Source organism: Phalacrocorax aristotelis, chromosome 2 (assembly GCF_949628215.1).
Source record: "Phalacrocorax aristotelis chromosome 2, bGulAri2.1, whole genome shotgun sequence".
Classification (NCBI taxonomy): domain Eukaryota; kingdom Metazoa; phylum Chordata; class Aves; order Suliformes; family Phalacrocoracidae; genus Phalacrocorax; species Phalacrocorax aristotelis.
Window position 1 is genome coordinate 432,736 of NC_134277.1, and position 23,483 is coordinate 456,218.

Below are 23,483 nucleotides of genomic sequence, written 5' to 3' on the forward strand. Positions count from 1 at the left end.
CTTCCAGCTACATGAGAGCGAGCTTACAGGGGAAGGCAAACCCTAAGTACAGCCACTATGCTTTTAATTTCACATTAAATTCCATTTAATGCCCACAGGACTATTTTACAATAATCTACCTATTTTTCCCCCTAGTAATGCAAATGAAAATAATCAGATTTTTAGCAAAGGAAGCACCAGCATATTGGCCTAATAACCAAATGGTAAACCTGGATAAATATTTTTGCTCACACCTTTTAGCAAGGCATACATCTTTCCATAAGAATCAATATCACTTTCCTAGTCGTGGGCAATTTTGGTTTGCCTGCAGACCAGCACGGACATTCGCTGGGTTTCGGGAGAGGGGAGGGATGAGAAGCGTGCACTACTGCTGCCCGGAGACCCTACAATGCCAGGGCAAGGCTGACAAGCCAGCCGAAACACTACACATCACATTCAGGAAGAACAGCGAGGTTTTGTCTCATAGTCACATGGAGAACCTAAACTGTGGTACCCCGCAAAGGAACAGACACGTGGTGTATAAGAATACGCTTAGAAGTTGCAGTGATTACATCAGGAAAAGCTCAATTTAAAACCTTTAGCTTGGTTTGGTTCAGTGGCAAACATGACCTGTTCAAATCAAGTCCAAGGCAAATGTAAAAAAGGCAACTTAGAAACATCTTAAAAGGTGCACTGAAGCCACCAGAAATGCAGACTTTCTATTCTAGGTCTCAGGAGAGAGTAGAAAAATAAGCAAATCTTAATTTAAAATTTCAGTGACAAAAGAGCTGTTCACAAGAGTGGGGAACAGCACAGAAAGTCCCTGCATGCACAAGCCTAGCACTCAGAACAGATCTCTGAAATAATAAAAAATACCTTTTGAATACATGGCAGTAACTGAACTGAAAATCCACAGCCTGTGTTACCAGAATTGGAAAGGAAGTTGCAAACAAGTGTAGTGGAACCGAAACATTCAGGGCTTCATCCCCCTGGTGATTTTTCTCAGCGTGAGTATTGCTAGAGCTAGAAGCATTATGCTGGGGCTCACAGACAGCTCATATCCCTAATCTAAGGGGAGAAGACAAAAACAAAATATTAAATAGCCCTTCAAAGCAAAGTCAAAAGGGAGCACACCGCAAAACCTCTGGCTTTCAGCGCCCGGACTCCATGGCCATCCCACTGCAACAGAACATCTGATCCCTTGTGACAAGACACTAACTAACCTGAGCGCCCAGCCTGAAGCAAGGGCGGGGCGGGGGAAAAATTAATATGCTTCATATCAGCCCCATTTACTTTAGTAATAAAGTTTATGAATGCTGCAAGTGCAAGAATTGCAATTATGAGAAAAGCTTCACACACCAACCAGCCACAGAAGTAAGGGGCAAAACCCCCCCCAAGTTTCAACTACTTAAAAATTCCAGTGGGTATACGTAACATATGCAACATAAAGTGTAGGTCAAATGGGAAGAAAAGTTCTCAGCCCTAAGGGAGAGCATCGTGGCGGCAGCGTTCAGAACAAGGGAGGCTTAGATAGACCCTGCGCTGGCAAAGCGGGGCCTCTTCTGCTCCTCTGCATGCTGCCTCCTACGGGCAGCTGCCGTTCGGCCTGAGACAGGCCTCGGGAGCCAGGCTCCTCACACGCTGTGTGCACGCCATCCCGGCTTCATCCCCGCTGCTCGAAGAGGCGGCATTTGATTCTCCATCTTTGCCTTAAAGCGCGAATAAACCACCGTTTCTGATGCAGGCAGGTCTCTAGAGCGACAGCTCCTCCCTGTAACTAAGCAGGAACCTGCGTATCCACAGACACTTGGGTGTTGCAGCCTGCAAAGAAATGATCGAGCAGACCTGATCTTCCTTGAGGGCTGGGCGTCAGGATTGGACCATCCCTTCCGATCCCTGCTCTACAAGTAACTTGGGAACGACACGTATATTCTACTTCTGTGGCAGAAATATGCCACGACTGGCTTTCTGACAAGCCTCGCCTTCTAACAGCAATTTTTGTTATTAGCACTGCACCGGGAACCATTCCTACTAATTGCAAAGAGGAAAACTATGCGTTTACCTGCTTCACCTGATGTGAAACATCAGCATTCATTAAGAGGAAAACATTAAGCATTCCAAAGCTAATATTTGCTTTTTAGTTTTTTTGGGGTTGCATATTAAATTCTGAAATCTTCATTAACTTTACCCTACTCATAAAAGTGCTCATAAAAGTTAGAAGCAGGAACCGTTCCCATTCAAAGTCATTTTTGCATACCAGGATTAGGTAACTCAAACCCTCCGATTTTAAGAAACGTTGAAGGAGAATCCGTTCAGAGTGTTTCTTTCTTTTTGCATGATGGCAAAGCCAAGACAAAGTTTGACTGGTAACAGGAGGACGTCAGGATTTTCCTTAACCTTGCAACTCAACGTGTGGCATTCCTGGTTCGTCTCAGGTACAAGACATACATACACAGCGAAGTTCAGAAATAGATGACAGGAAACAAAAGCAAACAGCAGGCTTGGACGAGCAAGAGTTGGCTTTTAAAGCCTCTTAATTCCCAAATTAAGTTACACATTAAGCAATTGCTCAGCCTCTCTAGTAATTCCTTCCACTTACAGATGCATAAAATGTTATTATTGCCAGGAAAACGCAAATTCAGCTATACATGAGTGGATTTCAGTTAAGACGCTTTGACCCCATGCACATATCCAATTCCAACATTTCATGTAGCTGCAGCATGTCCCATGGTAACTATTTAGGGTCTGGAGAGCAGGTCTTATGAGGAGCGGCTGGGGGAGCTGGGGGGGTTTAGCCTGGAGAAGAGGGGGCTGAGGGGAGCCCTTCTCGCTCTCTGCAGCTGCCTGAGAGGGGCTGGAGTGAGGGGGGGTCTGGTCTCTGCTCCCAAGTCACCAGGGACAGGACGAGAGGGAACGGCCTCAGGCTGCGCCAGGGGAGGTTTAGGTTGGGTGTGAGGGAAATGCCTTCCCTGCCAGAGGGGTCAGGGATTGGCACAGGCTGCCCAGAGAGGTGGGGGAGTCACTGTCCCTGGGGGGGTTCAAACACCGTGCAGATGTGGCACTTGGGGCCGTGGTTTAGGAGACCTGGGGGTGTTGGGTTGGGGGTTGGACTTGATGATCCTCAAGGTCTTTTCCAGCCTTCATGATTCTATGATTCCATTACCTGGGTCTGGCTGGGGCAGGAGTGGGGTGGGGGAGCGAGGACTGGGGGCTTGTGGAGGGAGCGCAGGTCTGGGAAGGACACCCTGCACCAAGGTTACTCACTCACGCCTTCAGAAACAGATTTTTTCTGTGTAGCTTTGACAAACATTTCATATGAGATGCAAACACAACACTAAGGCTTCAGATTTGTCCCAAACTGAAAATTCAGCGCTGCAGCCAGAAAACAGAATTCACAACTGGATAGTGACAGAAGAGTGACTTAATTTACCTTGTAAACACGATATTTTCCCCCGTTCTAGTGTTATGGAGAAGAAACAAGTGCTGAAACAATCCAATTGCCATAGTCTAATCAGTAATTTACTGCAAACCACAGCAGATTATGCCATATGAAGGACTAAGCACACCTCAGGTGCTGCACACACACACATGCCACAGCTCAGCTGGTGAGAAGGTCCCCAAGCAAATCCTGAAAATCTCGATAGCCTGTGATTAGGGGATGTAGTAGCATGACCAGGGGAATGTGAGGTGACAGAGCCAGCACCACTGCCACCCAGCATCCCTCACTCTCTGGCCCACAGGAGCTGTTCTACCTCCTCCAGGGAGAGTTTTCAGACTGTTACGCTGTGCAGGTCAGAAGACTGCAGTGCTTCTCAGCTGGAATGAGGTTTCCCTCTGAAGCCCTTTCCCTCACCCACAGACAGGAAGAGAAATATGACTAAAACCTGAAATTTTTGCTGATGCCGTGTTATACCCCACATCTTTGTACTTTTTTGGGTGTGCTACATCCTCTGCACACACAGGCTTAACAAACAACGTTCTCAAGTAGCCAAAACCTCTTCTCATACATAATGCTGCAACTCTGGAAGAAGGGCTTCTACCGTCTCATCAAGAGAAATCATTTATTTGCTATTCATTCACAATGCAAGACCAGCAGAAAGAAGATTAAATTCCCACAACACCTTCAGAGCCCCGAGGCCACATTTTTCAAGCTGATCCTCATCCTGATTAGAAAGTGTATAATGTTATATACCACTTAATTAATAATATACTCCATGCTGACTGTTGTCACAAGACAAAGCAACTTTTCAACCGGAATTAAGACTGGCATCAGTACTTAACAGCACTGCATCACACCACCTGCTCCCAGCCTCACCTGCCTTCCCTGCCATCCCCTCAGCGTACGCCAGCACAGCAGCTCTTCATCCAAACCCCTCGCAAAATCCAATTCATCCGCCATAACTTGTGGCTAGCTGACAGCAGGTCAGGCTCTTTATTTCCCACCTGTCCAAGAGCTGAACAGACAATTCACCTTCTACTTCTAAAGCTTTTCTGCAGAGAGGAGCTTGTGGCAGCCAACTCCTCACCAGGTAACGAAGCTTCACTGACACCGAACCCAGACAACTTCACAGACGTGGTGGCACGGCAGAGGCCGGCAGGGACCTCTGGAGATCACCAAGGGTGAGCTGGGGAGGTCGGTCTGGGCCATCCCCACTGAGGCTGCAAGTACCTCCACCGATGGAGGCTCCACAGCCCCTCTGCAACTGGCTCCAGTGTTTGACCACAGTAAAAGGGCAGATGCCAAGGTGTTCTCCAGAGGTTAGTCCCATGGCACGTCGTGGAAAGCCTCTACGCAAAAAGACTTGTGCTGCCACTTCACACAGGCAGCGTTCATTAAGGACACGCCTAATCAGTCTTAACGTGATGCTTTCAGTAGCCCACTAAGTGGTTCTACAAGCCTCACTAAGGTTTAAGAAACACAGTGCAAGACCCTTGCATACAGACAGCAGCTTTCTCATCCCCACCTGTACCAGCACGAGGTTCACACCACTCGGACACAGAACCAGAGCAGCCTCTTACACTTCCTTACTAAACAAGCGTGTGACCAAGAGAGTCCAGACTAAGCTAATATTAAACTGTACCTCAAATGCAAGAAGAGGTGGCTATTCCATAGCGTTATGGGTGTTGGAACAGTTATACTCTCTTGGAAAACTACTGTTGCTGCAGTTTGCTGGCTCTACTGCAAATTTTTACACAAAACAAAACTGAGCAGCAAAGAAACGTAGAATTATTTCTTGCAGGAAAAAAAACTCTATCAGATGCTGAATAATACTATTTTCCCAAGACAAAAGCTTTTATCTCACTTAAGGATAGCTACATGTTCCAAATTCTTTACATTTCTGCCTGAAAGCATTTTACAGCCTTCACAGAAGGCCCTGTTTACCCCTGAAGCACAGGAAAACTCAGCTCTCTAGTATGTAGAAAGCAGCAGCTCGGGCAACACAAGCTCACTGTAAGCTTAAGGGCAAAATTATCCAACGTACGAAAACTTCTCCCTTTAGAACAAACAGTAACCTGTTTTATTCAAGTACATTCAACCTCTCAGCTTTCCATAAAACGTTCTTGAATCAGGCCTTAGTGTTGGGAAAACATAAAAACATATTGCTGAGCTAGTGAAGAGTGGGGTAAAATAATATATATATTAAAATAAAATCACTGTTCCATAGCAATTTTCTTGCACTTCAATATGAAACAATTTGCGCCCTCTTGTTACCTATAGCAAAGTCCTACACCTAAACTTTCAATGTGACTTCACATCCAGCATTTTTCATTAAAAACACCAACCTTGGTAAAGCAGGAACAGATCTGGCACGGTCCCTGTGTCCCCCCAAACACCTTCCACCAGGCACAGCACCCCCACGGGGACCTAACCGTTTCAAAGGCATGACCTGCCTCTCTGACATATGTGCTCTTCACAAGGGGAAGGGCACATCACATCTGTATGGCAGCCCCAGAGCAGATGCAGAATTTCAGAAGCCTTCCTGCCAAGGCTGCGTGTTTGGGGAAGGAAAGGGGAGGAACGAAGGGGAAAAGAAGACAGGGTTTATTAAAAATTAGGATTTATAAGGTCACTCAGTTGCTCTCGCTGCTGCCAACAGAGCAGATCTATTTGACTGCTGCTCTCTCAGCACCCGAGGGCAAGGCGGGCGTAAGGACCATTAACAATAATTCACCCTCCCAAGGCTGCAGTCGTTTGCCAGGTACCCGTCAAACCAACACAGGCTCCCCAGAGACAGCAGAGCCAGTGGAGCAACACTCTGCCTTCAAAGTCATCGCAAAACAAGCAGAGACGGCAGGACTGATGCTGCTAGAGACACAATTAGCCAAACCACTTCAAAATTGTAGTGTCCAATGAGAAAAACTTTAATTTTGGCTCCAGTTAAGATCTTGAGCCCCAGAACAGAGGGTCCATAGAGGACAACAATGCCTCTCTCAAATCCGTGTGCCACCTCCTTCACACGGCAGCGCTTCTACAGCCCATGGGGACGTACTCACACACACAGCGCTACAGGTATCTCCTGCATTCCTGGGCAATACCCAGGCCTCACAAAGCAGAAAAGCAAGACTGATCGCCAATACTGAGTCTACTGCCTGATTCAGTCCCCACTCGACCTGCAAACGTCTATCTGGCCTCTTTTCAGTCCCCACTACAGCTCTGATTTCGTGACAATGAAACTCAGCACCACAAACACCCCCAAAAACCAAGTGCAATCAAAGAGTTTCCCTGCACATGCAGAGAACAGCCAGGTGTTAGATCACACACACCAGCAAAGGAAAAACTGCCTTTTCTTGCCCTTTGTTGGGTTGTAGAGGTGCTTCCTACCCTTGAGATGCTAGAGGCTGTGACCCCCTCAGCAAAGTGACTGGCGTCAGCTGCTGCAGGAGCTCTCCCATCCCAGCATCGGCAGAAGGGGAAGGAACAGCAGAACAGACCTCGGGAACCCAATTCTCCCGCTCTTCAGCAAGTGTGAGTTCTCCTCCAATGCGGGCCAGGGATAAAGCATTCTTCTGAAGACTTCAGAGGTGGGAAAACAAGAAATATACTCAAGACACTAACCTCCCTTCATAGAAACGCTACACAATCAGCTCTAACACCAGTTCCTATTCTCCACTTGCATTCCCATGAGAAGAATAACGGGCTTTGTGCTGTGAAAGGACGCGGAGGTCACAGGCAACAGAATACTTCCTATGGGAAAATCATGACCAGTGCACTAACCTCCTGGAGGCTGGCATCTGGAATGGGTTAATCCTGACACTGCTCCTTCAGAAATAAGGCTCCAGAACAGCCTGTATGGTCTCAGTTGAGTATTCTTCGTGGAATGGTACTTTTCATTTTCAAAAAAGTAGAAATTCTTCAATAAATTAAACTTCAGGCTGCATGCCCTCCATTCCAGCTGTAGGGCCAAAACAGTATTTAAAGTCTGAACCGAGTTTTTGAACCAGATTTCAAGACTCAAAACATGCATCCAGCCCAGGATATCCAGGTGCTTGCACCCTCAGCACAAGGCTCACCTTCCGCTGGCCAGAAACAAGCTAGGTTTGACAGGAGCTGAACCTTCAAGTTCTCAATAGCACGACACTGCACTGCAAGGACCAAGCACCTCCAACATACCCTTCCCTTCTCATTTATCCTTCTCCGAAGACACCTCAAGGCTCTCAGCACTGCTCTAACATTTGGCTTGTGAGCTCTAAACTTGCTTGGCAACTCATTTCCCTCAGCCAACTAAAAAAAAATAAACAAGCCACCAAAACCAAATTAAAGCATTCTTGCCAGGAACTTAAGAGGTTTAAAGATCAAGGAATTGCGTGCATTTTGGTACAAAATTCTACACAAAGTAACAGCAGCCACCCCATTCTCCCCTTTTTGCCCGTTTTCCTCCCCTTACAATATTAATTTACGTTTTGAGAATTTAAAAATCCAGAAGTTATCTGAAATAGGCCCCATTTTACAGGTGGTATTTCACTCATTTTACAAATTTTTAATCCTATCTTGAAATGCTTCAGTAGCAGCAATAACAGAGAAACGCTGCCAAAGATTCAAAAAGAAAGCACCTAAATAATCTTAAGATCCCAGATAACGTGGTGTCTCCTACCAAAGAAGAGACTGACGTTCAAAGTAAGCTACCAAACCTATTTTCAGGACACCTTTTGGACATTCATGCGACAAGAGAAGAACCTCAGCTACACTCATGCTTAAGAATAGAAACTGCATTTAATGAATTGCTATCAAATGTCCTTTCCTGCTTCCTAAAATACTTCCAACAGCATTAGACAACAACTTACTGGTGCAGATGGATGACAGGATGTTCCACGTGAAGAACCATAACACACAGAAGTTTGGGATATGTAACAAAAATAGAAAGCACCCAAATTTAGAAAACCCCCCACAACTTCTAAGTTTCCTCTTCTTTTTGCATCCAGCCAAAGGAAGCTTACTCGTTTATTAAGTACATTGACAGCTTACCGAACACAAGAAAACATTTCCCAATCTCTGCTTCCTGACCCCGAGCTCTTGCCCAACCTCATTCTTGTTAGCAATGATCTCGTTGGTCTCCACTGTCAATTTACTACACAGAAAGAAACACGATCACACGAGACAGCTCCTCCCTTAAAGCACAGGTTTAGCCTGTTTCAGCATCGTTTATTACAATTTCAGAAATATTATTAGTGTATACCTCATGCAGGGCAAGTGATGGGAGATACATGATAGAAAACATGCAAGATTAGTTAGGACAAGGTTTAATCTAGAGCAGAAAAGGTGCAGGACATACACCATAGAGAGAATCCCCAAATTCCGTTTCTGATTTTGCACCAAGCTGCTCAGCAGCTTTTGGACAAAAAGCTTGTCCTCTCTAGACTTGTTTCTCCCTAGTCTGTAAAAGGAAAGTAAATGATACTGATTCCATTATAAACAGTGTGAATATAAAGTTAAGAATCACAATTCAAAAGCTGCTGCTGTAAATATCAGGAAGATAGACATCAAACTCTTACTTTCTTCACAGCACCACCAGAACGTGCTTTTCTAACAAGCACGCCAAGCAGCAGGTCATTCCTCAGCCAGATAAAGCCTGTAAGCCCTCCAGAGAGCAGCTGCTTTGTCTGGCAGTGAACTGTTCAGGGGATTTCTAGCTAAGGTGGATTTTTTCCACAATACCAATGTGTCGCCTGCAAATTGAATTTTAAAAGCACAACCACAATATTACATTTCTTCCAGGCTTTAGGCAACTGAGTACCAAACTCCTACTCTGATGGGATAAGAAGGCAAACCAGACAAATCAGATTGCAGTGATTAGCTTTTAGTTTAATTCTTTAATTTTTTACTATAAAAAACAGACATTTACTTAGATAAATAAGTCCACAGTTATAACACTATAATTACAAACCACCAGGGGTTTTGGAAAGGATATAAACTCTCAAGTGCCATGCAATACACAAACATTTAAACAATGGTCATCAGAAGGTCTTTCAAAAAAAGACTTCAAATGCCTCGTAAACCTCCTCTACCATCTATTATCACAGACCATACTGAACTGCGAAGTGGCAATTCCTTCGTTTTATGGAGGAATTTACCAAGTTCAGAACTTGCTGCCCAACACATTTTTCACTGAACTCCTCCATCAATAAGATCAACACCAATTCATTGTTTTTCAGGCCACTAAAGGTTCTTCCAACACCATTTTTGCTGTATGGTTAGTTCTGTAGCCCATACCTTGTCAGCCATGCTCAGCTCAGGTGGCGTGGCTTTGGTACACTGCTCCCTGTGGGTGCCATCACGGCAGGGCGTTCAGGGTAATCCCTTAAAAGGTTCAAGAGAAATAAGAGAGAACAAAGATTTGTGCTATAATCTGGTTAGACAGCGTTAGGTCCGATGTCCTTCACGTGTGGCATCACCTCAACGGGATCAGACCTAAGCAGTACTTGAATTAACTCTGTATTTAAAACTACCAACAAGCAAAGCACAGAGAAGCAGGTTTGGACAGCGGCTCTGCTTCTACCAGAAAATCTACTTTGACAACCAAAGTTGTATCTTGCCAGGAATCACAGAGTCCAAAACAAAAACCCCACTGCTTTGTGTAACAGCAAAGGGGAAAAAAGAAAAAAGGACGGGGGACAGGCTACTTTAAAACAAAAAGTTTTTTGTTTTCCTGAAGAGGAATAATTAGAAGAACAAAATGTTTGGAGGTGACAGAGTCTACTTTGACATATCCCAAGGGAAACTCAGAAGAAATGCCTATCACATATCAAAAAATTCAGTGAAGAGTTGAAGATGTGTCCAAACGAGGAAAATAAGGAGAGAGGCTCTCGCACACTAAGCGCGAGAACGTTACACAGCAGGTGAAAAAGGAGTCTGAGGAACCACTGGGAAGAGGCGTAAGAACTAATAAGAAATGCTGATTCGGATACCATGAGCACCAAGTCCTCCAGAGAGTCTGTAGGACCAACAGATGGTCAGGTAACCTTTTGTCCCAGTATGGTTGCTGGAAGGGGGGAAGTGTTCTTCCGACTTTTACTAGGGGATATCTGGGAAACTGCAGATGACTAAGGCAGAGAGTCTAAAGAAATGAGTAGGAAATAGCAAAAAAGAATAGTCCGATGGAAGGAAAGTTACCACACACTGAGGAAGAGTCAGCTTCACAAATCTGTTAGACTGATTTCTCCAGAGGAATAAACAAGCACGTAGAGCAGAGATCCAATTTAGAAAGCCTACCTAGGCTGCTAAAACGTGTTCAGGAAAACTCCTTACCGGGGACTTCTGAAAAACTAAGCAATAAAGGGGGCGATCCCTTGATATGGATAGAAGTTGATTATTAGAGAGGTTAAAAAAGGACCATAACAAACATCTGATTCTTTTCATAGCTGGAGGTAACCAGGCAGCCCCACAGGGAACTGTGCCTTTTGATATGGTCACTATTTCCCTGGAAAAAAGGTGCAATGTTGACCTAAATAACACTTTCAGTTGCCTGTTATTCATGGTGGCAAAGATCAGGCCAGCTGAAGAGCTGGCAGAAATAACTCCACGCCAAGCGACGGAGTAACAAAATGAGAGATTAAGCTCAATGCCAATGAACGGTACATGATACATACAGGGAAAATAACGTTACGTGCACAGGAATGCGTTCTCGACTGGCTGTCGTCACACATGAACAAGATCCTGGGGTCCTAATCATTAATTCTCTGAAAAAGTGAGCTCGGTGCAGTCAAAAAAAGCAAATTGTATATTAGGGATTGTTAAGAATGGAATGGAGAACTAATAGCAAATACAACATTAATATGTAAATCTGTGCTCTGCACGGTTCTGCCATTCTGCCTCTTCCTCATCATCTCAGAAAGGACAAAAAAGAGAACCAGAAAAGGTACAAAGAATTTTAATGAGGATGCTCAAAGACAGAGCAGCTTCCGTAAAACAAGAGGACGGGAAGACTTTTCAGTCTGGAAAAGATTTTATCAGCAAATGGGTACAACAGATGTCTCAGAATCAGAGGTGATCTGAGGAGACCCAACAGGGAGGGCTGCCACTTTCAGTGCGGGAATAATTCAGCATCAAACAAAACTACAAAGTGGCAGCTCAAAATAAACACAGTTAAGCTGTAGAAGCCTTTACCCCAGGACATTGTCTATGTCACGTGGGTTAAAAAAAGCAAGCCCCACATTTTTGGAAGAGCGACCCACAAAGCACTGCTCAGCGCAAAGCCAAGGCATTCCTCCGGCTCGAAAAGCCCCTCAGCCACAAGCCACCTCTCCCGAACACCACGCTGGCTGCCAGCATCCAACACATTTGCCTTGTTCGTCCGACTCTTCCCCTGTGCTAAATGCTGTCCACGCTCAGACGCCACACACAAACCTAGACAGGCCGTCAGCCTGACCCAGCAGCTCTCCTTACGCAACGCACCTCACATGATGACTTTCAGAATAATCCACTCCTTTTTGTTTACCAATGTAGCTGCTTTACAACGAACGGCTAGGGAATCACTTTCTCCTAAAAATACAGAAAGGCTGACGCAACACCCACATGTGATTATGTACCGCAGCTTTACCATTAAACCCAGCTATAGCAAATCCACCATTCACTTCGATGGGAGCATGCTGGCCTGTTGCAGTATGCCTCAACTTGGCAGCCAGGCACAAACACTGCAGAATTGATCAACTTTTAACTCCTTGCCTGCTCGGGAAGTTCCAGACTCCAGCCATAGAGAAATTAACTCCAGAATACAAATAGCAACCAACAAAGAGTACCTTTGATCTTTTTAGGATATACCTTGTCTATAGGAATGCAATGATCAGGCACGTTAGAGCTGTACTTCAAAATTTCTGAAATATGGAGAAAATTAACTTCCATAAGAGTAATACGGACTCCAATGTTAATTAGGTGCTATTTCACAGAATCCCAGAATGGCGGCAGTGGGAAAGGACCCCTGGAGATAACGTCGTCCCACCCCCTGCTTGAGCAGGCACCCCCAGAGCAGGGGCACAGGGCCGCGTCCAGGCGGGGGGTGAATGTCTCCAGGGAAGGGACCCCACAGCCTCTCTGGGCAGCCTGTGCCCCTGCTCTGGCACCCGCACAGGGAAGGGGTTTCTCCTCACGTTCAGGTAGAGCTTCCCGTGTTCCAGCTTGTGCCCGTTGCCCCTTGGCCTGGTGTTGGGCACCACTGAAAAGAGCCCGGCCCCATCCCCCTGACACCCACCCTTCAGGTATTTATAGGCATTGAGGAGATCCCCCCTCAGCCTTCTCTTCCCCAGGCTGAACAAGCCCAGGTCTCTCAGCCTTTCCTCCCAAGGGAGATGCTCCAGCCCCTGATCCCCTTGGCAGCTCTGTGCTGGCCTTGCTCCAGCAGCTCCCTGCCCTTCTGGAACTGGGGGGCCCAGACATGGCCGCAGCCCCCCAGGTGTGGCCTCAATGGGGCAGAGCAGAGGGGGAGGAGAGCCCCCCTCGCCCTGCTGGCCACACGCCTTTCCATGCCCCCCAGGACACCGCTGGCCCCCTTGGCCCCAAGGGCCCGGTGCTGGCTCAGGGTCACCTCGCTGCCCCCCAGCACCCCCAGGGCCTCTCAGCAGAGCCGCTCTCCAGCAGGTCCCCCCCAGCCTGTGCTGGTGCGGGGGGCTGTTCCTCCCCAGGGGCAGGACCCCGCACTGGCTCTGGTTGAACTCCACGAGGCTCCCCTGGGCCCAGCTCTCCAGCCTGCCCAGCCCTCGCTGGATGGCAGCACGGCCTGCCGGCGCATCGGCCGCTCCTCCCGCCTCGGTATCGCCAGCCAACTTGCTGCGGGGACGCTCTGTCCCTTCGTCCAGGGCATTGGTGAAGGTGTTGACCAGGGCTGGACCCAGCCCAGACCCCTGGGGAGCACCGCTAGTTACGGGCCTCCAGCCAGACCCTGCCCCATTGATCACGACCCTCTGAGGTCTGTTGCTGAGCCAGTTCTCAATCCACCTCACTGTCCTCTCACCCAGCCCACACTTCCTTAGCTCGTCTGTGAGGGTGTTATGGGAGACAGTGTCGAATGCCTTACTGATGGTGAGATAAACATCCACTGCTCTACCTTCATCGACCCAGCTACTCATGCCATCGCAGAAGGGTAACAGGTTGGTCAAGCCTCATCTCCCCTTGGTGAATCCACGTTGATGACTTCTTGTAGACCTTAATGAAGCTCCATTGCTATAATATAAAGTAGCAGTGCCTGCATTTGTACTTCTTCCTGAACATAGTGTCACCTGCTTGGCTCTTTCTATAACAAATCACTACAGCCTGTGTATGCAAGACTTCTGAGAGCAGTACACAGCTCGCCCAGCACGGACCTGCAACACGCTCATCTTCCTACTATGGCTACCGTTTCTAATAAGGTCATTTGCTAAACCTCTCTGCGTCATGGACCTCTTGTTTGTGATATGAAACACATAGAATACTTTTGGATGTCATTCATGAAGTGGTAACTGTCAGATCCTTCCATAGTATCATTTCTGAAAACTTTCCAAGCACTACATATATTTCAGACTAGCAATAAGGAGCCAACACCTCCCTTTTGGGAGCCCTCACACCCCACTAAAGCAGACAAACTGCAAAAAAAAAAATCAAGATAAATACTTCAGCATAACCACGACAGCTTTCTGTGAAATGCGCAAGGCCAGACACAGGCTTTTGCACTGAAGGACGTCATCTTTCTTCCAGTTCATGCACCTTATGCCTCACTCTGGAACAAAAGGCGCTAACGGCAAGGTAGGCTGCCCTTTGCCTGCCCCAGCACTTGCCCAGTCACGGTCAGAGGCCCACAGCCCAGACTGAACCCCACCAGTAATTACAGCTCATGCATGCCAGAAGACAGGGCTAGAAGGGATGTTGAGGGCTCTAATTCACATACCTCACTCAGAGCGTTATGAGTTATGCCCAGGTGGCTTCCAACAGATGTTTACCCAACTTGCTCTTAAGCATTTAGTTGCACTCCACAGTCACCCCAAGCAACATACCCCAGTGCTCAGCTTTAGAGAGCGTTTTTAATGCTTTACCCGCACCCCTCCCCACTATTTAAACCCATACTTCCGTGCTGCTCTCAGTGGGCATGGGGAAAAGTGCAGCCTCAGTAGCAATCCTTGTAAAAGTAAATTCCTCGAGCCTCCCCTCACCCTTCCCGGGGCATGCAGCCATCCCTGATCAGGCTTTCCAGAGGCAGACTGCTCTGCTTCACTGTCTCTCCACTTGGTTCCTGTCACTTTTCGGGTGTCATACCAAAAGCAGGTTGCTGGGTGTCCTGATGAAGCTCTACCGGCATGGGGTGGAACGGAAGGATTATGCCATAACCTGGAGTTTATTTTCTGGTTTATATACCCAAACAAAATTTTTGCCTCCCTTTCTCCTTCCCCCACAGGAGATCACTGGTGAAAAGGGTCCTTTGACTCCGGATTATACCCAACCAATTATTCCAATGCCTGCAGCTGATTATTGTTGCTTGAATACAAAACCCTACCACCGGCCTTACTGACCTGCAGTCTGTTTTTCAGGCAATATTTAAGTCATCAAATCCTTTTCTCAATTTTTAATCCTGTCACGTAGCACATTTGTAGCCCTTCCCACCTTCACATCATGTACAACTGTAACACACATAGTCTGCACGTACCACTCAAATCATGAATGAAAACCCCAGCCCCCACAGTAACCCTCCCGACACAGCCTTCCGTTTTAGCAAGGTCTTCACTGCTCCTTTTTCTTCCTAGTCTGCCACTAGCAGCAGTTGCTCACCAGCTGACTTTGGTCTTCAGTGAGAACCAACTACAAAAGATACTGAACACTTCCATTTTGGTGACACCGGACAGTAAGTTTTCCTCTCTGTTCTTTCCTCCAACATCTCCTTACTATTAAGACATTCACAGAATGATTTCCATAACCCTTGACGGCCTTTGCTAGTCAGGTTTAATTTCTACCTCAATGCTTCTTCTGTGGTCTTGCTACTCTTCAAATGAAAAACAGAAACAACCTCTGGGTTTGAATAACGCCTGCGTTGCGGGAGCGATGAAATCAACGTTTGCAATTAGTACTTAACATATAAGAACGTGATTCTTACCCAGCGCTGCTTTTTTTAAGACACAGTTCACGTAACTGAGAAGTACCGATAGCAGCCATTTCCCATCACATGGCATGCACCAGAGATTCATTCTTTTTTTCCTTAACAATTCTCCGGCTGCAATTACTCATTTACCTCATCAAACAAGTGCCTGAAACGAGCACGACTCTTCCTGTTTCTTTACCTGTTGCTGAGGCTCCTTTCCCTGCAAAGGATATACGTCCTGGTCCAAAAGTCTCCTTCAGGACAGAAATCAGAATTAATGGTAATGACCAATATTTACAAAAAAAATAAAACAAAACAAACAAAGGCCTATTTAATTTAGGCCATAGGTTCTGACTGTATGGTTTTCGGTTCCATTTCTCACACAGATGGTCTTGTCTGTATATCTGACCACCACCTCCAACTACTTTTTAAGAGATTGTGCCATGATAAATGCTTAACATCCATATTGTTTTCAACAGTTTTACAGGATAGGGAAAGTTAAATTGGACAATAACATTTTTAAAAAGCACCTGTAACAGGCAAACCTACTCCTCAGAAGGAAACGTCGTTCATTTAGCAGCCTGCCACACTGCTGCTGACGTCTGGGTCGCTACTTCAGTCCTGGGTGCTACAGACACGTGGATTTTGGAAACCCTTTCCAGGTAAACCACTTCTACATGAATACTTCTAGCAGACTTCTGCATTTCCCACCTACTGCTCCGTTTCCCCACACAAAGGAGTGGTCCCTCCACCACACAAAGAAAAGCTCTGGCTCTGGCTTTAAATGAGGAAGGACAGAAGAGCTTTTTAAGGCATCTTCCTCCTCCTGAAATTTGCGTTGCCAACAGAAGTGTTTCAAGCACCTTTTGCATCACCACCATTTTCATTGCTGCTCCCACAATCCTTTGAATTTAGTTCAGCAGCCAGCCTTGGAGTCTCTATTGATGCAACAGTAGTAGTATTTTTTTCTGGTTTACCAAGATCATGGCTTATGTTGAGTCATTTTCCTCCTAGAAGAGGATTCCACCCCCCAACGCCCTCAGAAATAGCTTCTGAGTAAGCCACTCCATCACACAAAAAACATACCCCTATAACAAAGACCAGCTATCACTGGCAGAACTTCCGCAACTAACTGTAATGAGAGTTGGAATGAACCAAGTTGATGCGTTAAACACTATCATTTTCCTGAAAAAGATGTGGAAACATCCAGAACAACAGCCTTCCCATTTCAGAAGAGGGACTTGTTTCTCTAGTGTCGCTGGGTACCTTCAAGGGAAGGATTTATAAAACTTCTCGGTTTGGGAGAAAAGCAGAAGCCTGCCTTCGGCTCTCAGGGGAAAGACGCCTCCTGTTCCACAGAGACCCTCTCTACAACTCCCGAACATCAGAGCTTCAGTGGTATTTTCACTCTTAACTCTCGAATGCTGCAAGTTTTGGCTGTGTCCATCACCTAACTAACAGGAATCCTCTCACAGGCAGGATGCTAACACTGACAGAAATAAGGGAGACAACAATTACAGGCAGCGAACGCAACTGACCATTTAGTCCATGAAATAGAAAGCAAAAATTAAGAAGGAAACTTGAACATGTATTTCCCTGCATTGTTCCCTCAAAATAAAATAATCCAAAGCACCAAACCTTTAATCAGAACAGTTTTCATTATAGAGAAGTATGCACTTTAATATCTTTCAGGCTTGAAAAGTGCCCTGAGAAGGCTCAAGCATCTGTAAGGTGATTCACTTGCATGGGATTGATTTTCAACAGGTTCTAGGCTACCGAAGTAATGTTTGGCAGGCCTGAATAAGCAAACTACCAGGACTCCCACCATCCCATAAGGGAGCTTTTTGTCACCCCTAGCATCATGCAGAACAAAATATTTTTCTTTCTAATAATCCCAGGATCGGCAAATCACTAAGGTCTTTCTTCCCAACAGCAAAACTAATCCCAAAACTACTCTGTTAGACAAGTCTGAAAGTCTGACTTGCACATTGTCTTTTGAAAACAAACCAACTATTATTCTTCCCACGGCATCTTTATCACAATGGTCCATACAAGATTAATTCAGTTTTTAACCAAAGAATTGCAACCTTCCTCCCCTCCTCATTCACCACCGCGCTCTCTCTCACTGCAGCTGAAACTCGCTCCTTCACTGGCAGGAGCCTTCAATTTTGATTTTCTTCCCAAGGGAATCCAGTTACGAGTAAAAGGACACGGGCTGTTCTGAAACGCCGGGACTCTGTCTTCACCTGAGGACACAAATGGAAAGACTCCCTTGAAGACAGTCATCTTTCCGTCCCTGTTCCTGCACCTTCTGCTTGATATTTTGTTTGCGAGAAGTAATAGCTTACAGACATTGAAACAGGGCTGCACAACCACAGAGCTGCCTCCTGTTCCTTAAGGCCTTTCTTTCTCGCCCTTTAACGTGCCATGTAAGTTTCAAAGGAATTATAACACAAGATATTACAGCTACAGAATGCTGTAAAGCTCAGTCTACCTCTATAGCAGTCTCGCTCTACACCAGAGTTCCTCGGCCCAAGCGCCGCCGGCTCCTCCTTGCTGGTGCAGCACCCGGCACAGAGGAGCGTGCTGTCCATCATCGGGGCCCGGCGCTGCCACAGCACACTGGAAAATGGGAAAAAGCTGCCTGCGGCTCCCTGGAAAGACAGTCCAGGGAGGTCTGACAGTTCCATGAGCGCGTCAAGGGGAGAAAGGAAGATTCCCAGATCACAAAATCTGCTGCAACTGCTGTACTGCTGCTACTCCCCTTCCACTCGTTACTTACTATGTTCCGCTACAGACAGGTAAAACTATTTTTGTTTGTCAAGCTGTACCTACTCATTTTTTTAAACTATTTGCTCAGGAAGGGAGAAAAAAAAAAACTTACCTATGCAGAATTATACAAATTCTGATGACAGGCTTAGCAACCCACTGAATAAAAATACCATTGAATAACTCAACAGCCGTCTTCAGAGAGAGTTTGACAAATTCACTCACTGCTGAGATTTTAACACTTTAAAAACTATTTTAATGCTCCTGAGACAAAACCTGATTCTTCTTTGCTCTTTGGTGATGTTATATTTGAATCACGTTTGGAAAAAAATACACAGCACTGTACCAAGCTGATCTTTGTAACTGCAAATACTGAGCAGAATTGTCTTGGTGGAAAGACACAGGGGCTAACAGCCCAGCTCTCTACGTGTCACACATTCAGGGAAAATCCCAGGGTGTTTTCCTTTCTTCTGAATTCAAGTCAGCTAATCTCCTTTCTGCATTGCACAACAGCTCGTGTAATCCTAAATTTATCACACTAGTATGCTGTCATAACAGTTCTAGGTTTCATAAAGAGTGAGATCATGCCCCATCTTTGCCCCTCTCACGGGGGGGGGGGGGGGGGGGGGGCAAAGCTTAATTTGTCTTTCAACAATCCTGAAAAATAAGCAGGCACTTCATTCAGGAAGTTTTGGCATGAAGGCAGTGGCCCTTTCCTCAGGAGTCTCCCAAAGGCAAAACCACACCACCACCACCTCAGGATTCAAACAGTTCCTTCCTCATTAGGCTAGAAAATAACCTAAAAAAATGTTCATTTGGTTTCAGATAAGGAAGTTTGTTCCTAAATTTTAGTCAGACCTCAAAGACGAGGGCTACGAGGTAGGGTGAGAGATAAGCGCAGCACCGTGCGATCAGCACACAGCTAAGTGCCCAGAAAACCCGAGCAGTGGAACAGTTCTGGTTCTGAAGCGGTCGGCAACTACCTCCCGCTACGCCAAGTGAACCTATTGCACAGGGGAGCTTACGCTGCATTTCAGTCATTCCCTTTACGCACGCACTCCTCCGTCCTCGCTTCTAGAAAGCATACTCTTCTGGTTCTGCAGCAGAGGTGATGAACGCTTTCCTTCATCTCAGCCCCTTCACTGCTTTAGCCCCATCCCACCACCTCTGACCCCACCAAAACTTTCCACATCCCTCTCGCAGGCACAGTTGCTCCTGCTTTCCCTCCCTTCCTCCAGCACAGCAATACTTCGGGCTGACAACTGCCAGCTTCCCAAGCAGTAAACATTCCCTGTTTTGATCTCAATCCCTTCCGAATCCAACCCCAACCTTCCCTCCCCTCCCACAAACACCACTTGCTTCCTCATCCTCAGGTGCCAAGCGGGTCCCTTCTACGTACCTCGGGGAAATGCACCACCTTGCTCTTTGCAAACAAGAAAATTAAGATTTGGATTTTTTTTTTCGGGAACACCCACACTCTTATTAATTATGAGAAAACACTTTCATTAAATAAATTACCATCTGCACGACTCCCCCACCAAGGATATCCACCGCCCTCCGCATCCGAACCCCCGAATACAACAGCAGCTGAAGCAGCACCGGTCGGGGGGTGGGAAAGGACCCAGCGGGTCTCCCCGCACCCACCAGCCCCCTTTGTGCACCCCAAACCCCCCCCAGGCACCCACGAGGGTCGTGAGGCCCCCTCACCGCCCCCCACTCTCCGGGTGAGGGGCCTCCCCTCAGGCTTCCCGCCGGGGAGAGGCCTCGAGGCCGCCGTCCCCTCAGGACCGGAGATGGGGGGAGAGGAGGGGGTCGGCTGTAAGCGACCGTTAAGCGGCCGTTAAGAAAAGGGGGGAGGGGGGACGGGCGCCCTCCCCTCGCACACGCGCGCACGTCCCTGTGAGGGGAAGGCGCGCGCCGGGGCCCGGCGGGAACCGCGCCGAGGAAAAGCGGGGGGCGGGGAGGGTATTTCGGTGTCCGCCGGGGCCCGATCGCGCCCGCCGGGGCCGCTCACCTCACCGACGGGGAAGCGGCTCCTCCTCACCTCCGGCCTTTGACCTCTTCGCGGCCGTGAGTCCGTGTTGTTTGTTTTATATATATATATTATTTTATTCTTTATCTTGGGTTTTGAGTTTGTTTTAACCCTTTTCCTGACCCTCAACCTTGCCGCTCGGCCCGGCGTTCCCGATCCGGTTCACCCACCCCCTCCCGCCCTCCCCCCGTTGCCGCCGCCGCCGCCGCCGCCGCCGGGCCCCGCGCGCGCGCGCAGCGCCCAACGCCGGCCACGCCCCCCCGCCGCCGCCGTGGTCACGCCCCCAACCACGCCCACGCACGCAAAACCACGCCTTCATCTGCATAACTACCCTCCATGCTATAACCACGCCCCTTGACTGCCACTCCCCGCCCCTAATTCTTTGGATACGCCCCCCCGAGCGTCAGGCCACGCCCCCGAGGGGAAGGCGGAAGAGGCGCGGTGGCGCCGGGAACACGTGGAGCGGGGATTGGGGTGGGGGGGCCCAGACCGGGAGGGGGGCAGGGAACAGGGAGGGGGTTCCGGGGACACAGACGGGATCGCGGGAGAGGGGCCGGCCCGGAGACCGGAAGCCCTGGGGTTCATGGAGTCGGGGGGGAGCGGATCCGGACCGTGCACCTGGGAATGGCGCGGCTGAGGCGGTCGGGCGGTGGGAGCCCGGCGGCACAGGGCGGGCGCGGGGACTGAAAGGGGAGGGTTGGGCACCAGGAGCCCTGAGGCACCGCGAGGAGAGCGGACCTGGGAGGGAGGACCTCCCACGGGAGCCCCGGGGCTCGGTGCGAGGGATAGAGGTGACTCGGATACCGGGAGCTGCGGGGAAGATGAGTGGGCCGGACACCAGGGGCCGTGAGCGCAGAGAAGACAGAGCCCATGGCTTGGGCTCGGTCGGGAGGGCTGCTGCTCACCTGGGAGGAGAGCGAGAGCAGCAGGGTGGGGAAGGGGCACCAGTCCCTAAAGGGTCCTTTTTTTCCCCCAGAAACGCCCATCCTGTGCCTGCCAACACGCCCTGGCACAGGGTGAGGTGCCACACAGCCTGGGCACAGGGCTCCTGCAAGGTCAGACCTCACCCTGTGGCACCAGAACAAAACCATTAGTGTCTTTTCCTCCTGGTGCTGGAGGAAGCCATGGGCAGGCCAAGGTGGGCAGCAAAGGATGCAGCAGCCCCAGCGCTGGCAGGGGCAGAGTGGGATGGTGGAAGGCAGCCAAGCAGCTGCTGCCCTACAGCCAGGCGGCCCCACACCAGTGCTGCTAGCTCGGCAGGCATCACACCCGAAATCCCAGCGGAGCCCTGCGAGGGAAGAGCCAGTGTCAAGAAGGGTCTCGGTGGGAAACCAGAGCGAGATGCAGGGAAGGAGCAGAAGCAGGATGGGGGAAAGGCAGCTCCTGCTCATTCATCTCCTGGGGCTGAGCACCTCCACATCCAGCCCCCTGATGTGCTCAGGGCCCCATGGTTTGGTGATGTCCATGCGACACACAGAAAGTCACCCTTATGCCTCATTTCTGAGGTTGTGGTGCATCTGGCCAGGAGGTGGGCACAGCGGAGGCACTACAGGCTGTCTCACCCTAAATACTAGCCTTTTGCAGGGCCTTTCTTGCAGCCGGTGGGCTATGACGCTTTGTGACAGTCCGCACTGCTGGCAGCCCTGCCCCATACCATAGCATCCGACCCTCTCCTGGGGGACCACCAGTCCCAGCCTTGGCGGGCCTTTCTCCGGTTGCTGCCTGGCCAAGGCCCCATGCTGTCCCACCAAGGCCGAGGGAACGAAGACCAGAGACAGCGCAAACCTCAGGCCAAGACCCACCTTTATTGGTCTTTATTGGTCAAGACACAGCATTGCACAAGCTCTGGCTCGCAAACAGAGCTGCACGTAGCGGTGGCCCTGAGTGTGCAGATGTTGGCCAACCCTGCACAAGGCTGCCCCGTTCTGCCATCAACCGCATCCCTCCTCATCTCCGCTTTCTGCACTGCCTTCCTGCAGCGTCACCGCCAGAGCAAGGTCTCAGTTCGGTCGTGGCCTTGGCTCAGTAGAGCGGAGCTGCCAAATCAGCCTCTGGCATTCGTCTCCTGGTAGAGGATGCCAACTCTGGATGTCAGGCAGGGATGGAGGAAATGCTGGGCTTGGTCCTCGCCACAAACCAGGAGCCTCCACAGGTTTCACCTCCCTTTCTCCAGGAGGCATCTCCTGGACACAGCCTGCCCAAGCCCTCGCCGCCTCCCCGCTGCAATCACCATAGGTTATCAAAAGCCTGTGGATACCAGGGCATGCTGAAATACTAGGCTGAAGCTGCTGCTGTTGGGAAACAGGGTGCAGGCAGCACCGTTCTGTAGTGCAGGTAAAGGCAGCTGTTTCGGAAGGGCCTTGGATCCCAGGGAAACATCCCCCTGCATGGGGATACCGGGAGTCTGGGTGCTGCTCCCGCGTGGTGCCAAGCCCTCGCCCCCCGGCGATGCACTGAGTCTGAGCCCAGGGCAGGTTCTGGTCTTGCTTGGATGCAAGCATCGGTTGAGCGCAGAAAGAACCAGGCAAAAGCCACCAGCAATGTTGCATGGTCACCCTGCTGATCCTGGAGGAGGGAGGCAGAGCCTTGGAGCAGGGCTGCTTTGGGATCTCTCCAAGGGGGAACTGACCATACAGGTATTAGTTCAGTTATACACCATTATATGCTCATTACAGGTGTATTTTAAGAAGTTGTAGCTGGGCAGGGGTTTGAGCACACTAAGCTCTGGTCCTGGCTGCTTCCTTGCTGGCTGCTGGGCTGGGTGCGCCAAGCACAGCCGGCACACCACCCTCGGCATTCAGCTGCCTGCCTGGGCTGCGCAGATGGGCAGCTCGGGGCTGACCCTGCAAAGATAATTTGGACCTGTGACGCTCTGGGGCTGGGCTCAGGCCCAGCAGGCGCTACCTGAGCCTGGACGTTGGGAGGTTGCTGAGCGAGGCTGGGCCAGAGACACGACTCGGTGCTGTCCGTGGCAGCACGGAGAGACCCATGAGTTATGTCCCAATGTAACAGGGTGGAGTGATCCTATAGCACACGTGGGGCTTGTTCCCCCTCCTGCGTTCCTCGCCACTTGCCACAATCACCTGCCCAGTCTCCCTGGGCTGCTATCAATAAGCAGCCATGGCCTCCAAGCGTGCCAGGGCTCCCCAAACTCAAGCCGAAGGGGACTG

General features: G+C 49.0%; 2 protein-coding genes across 3 annotated transcripts in view; one reads left to right on the top strand and one right to left on the bottom strand.

The window, feature by feature from the left end:
• The window catches only part of SCAP (SREBF chaperone), a 71,897-nt gene extending 51,432 nt beyond the window's left edge, over positions 1-20,465 (bottom strand). The window contains exon 1 of one of the 2 annotated variants that reach the window (XM_075082027.1): positions 20,326-20,465. The gene's annotated coding sequence lies outside the window, so the exon portion shown is untranslated. Of the gene's footprint in view, positions 1-20,295 lie in introns of both variants that reach the window. The other variant, XM_075082026.1, reaches the window with a different exon arrangement.
• Positions 20,466-21,202: 737 nt separating this feature from the next.
• DHX30 (DExH-box helicase 30) overlaps positions 21,203-23,483 on the top strand; it is a 215,867-nt gene continuing 213,586 nt past the window's right edge. The window contains exon 1 of the mRNA XM_075082072.1: positions 21,203-21,206. The gene's annotated coding sequence lies outside the window, so the exon portion shown is untranslated. The remainder of the gene's footprint in view (positions 21,207-23,483) is intronic.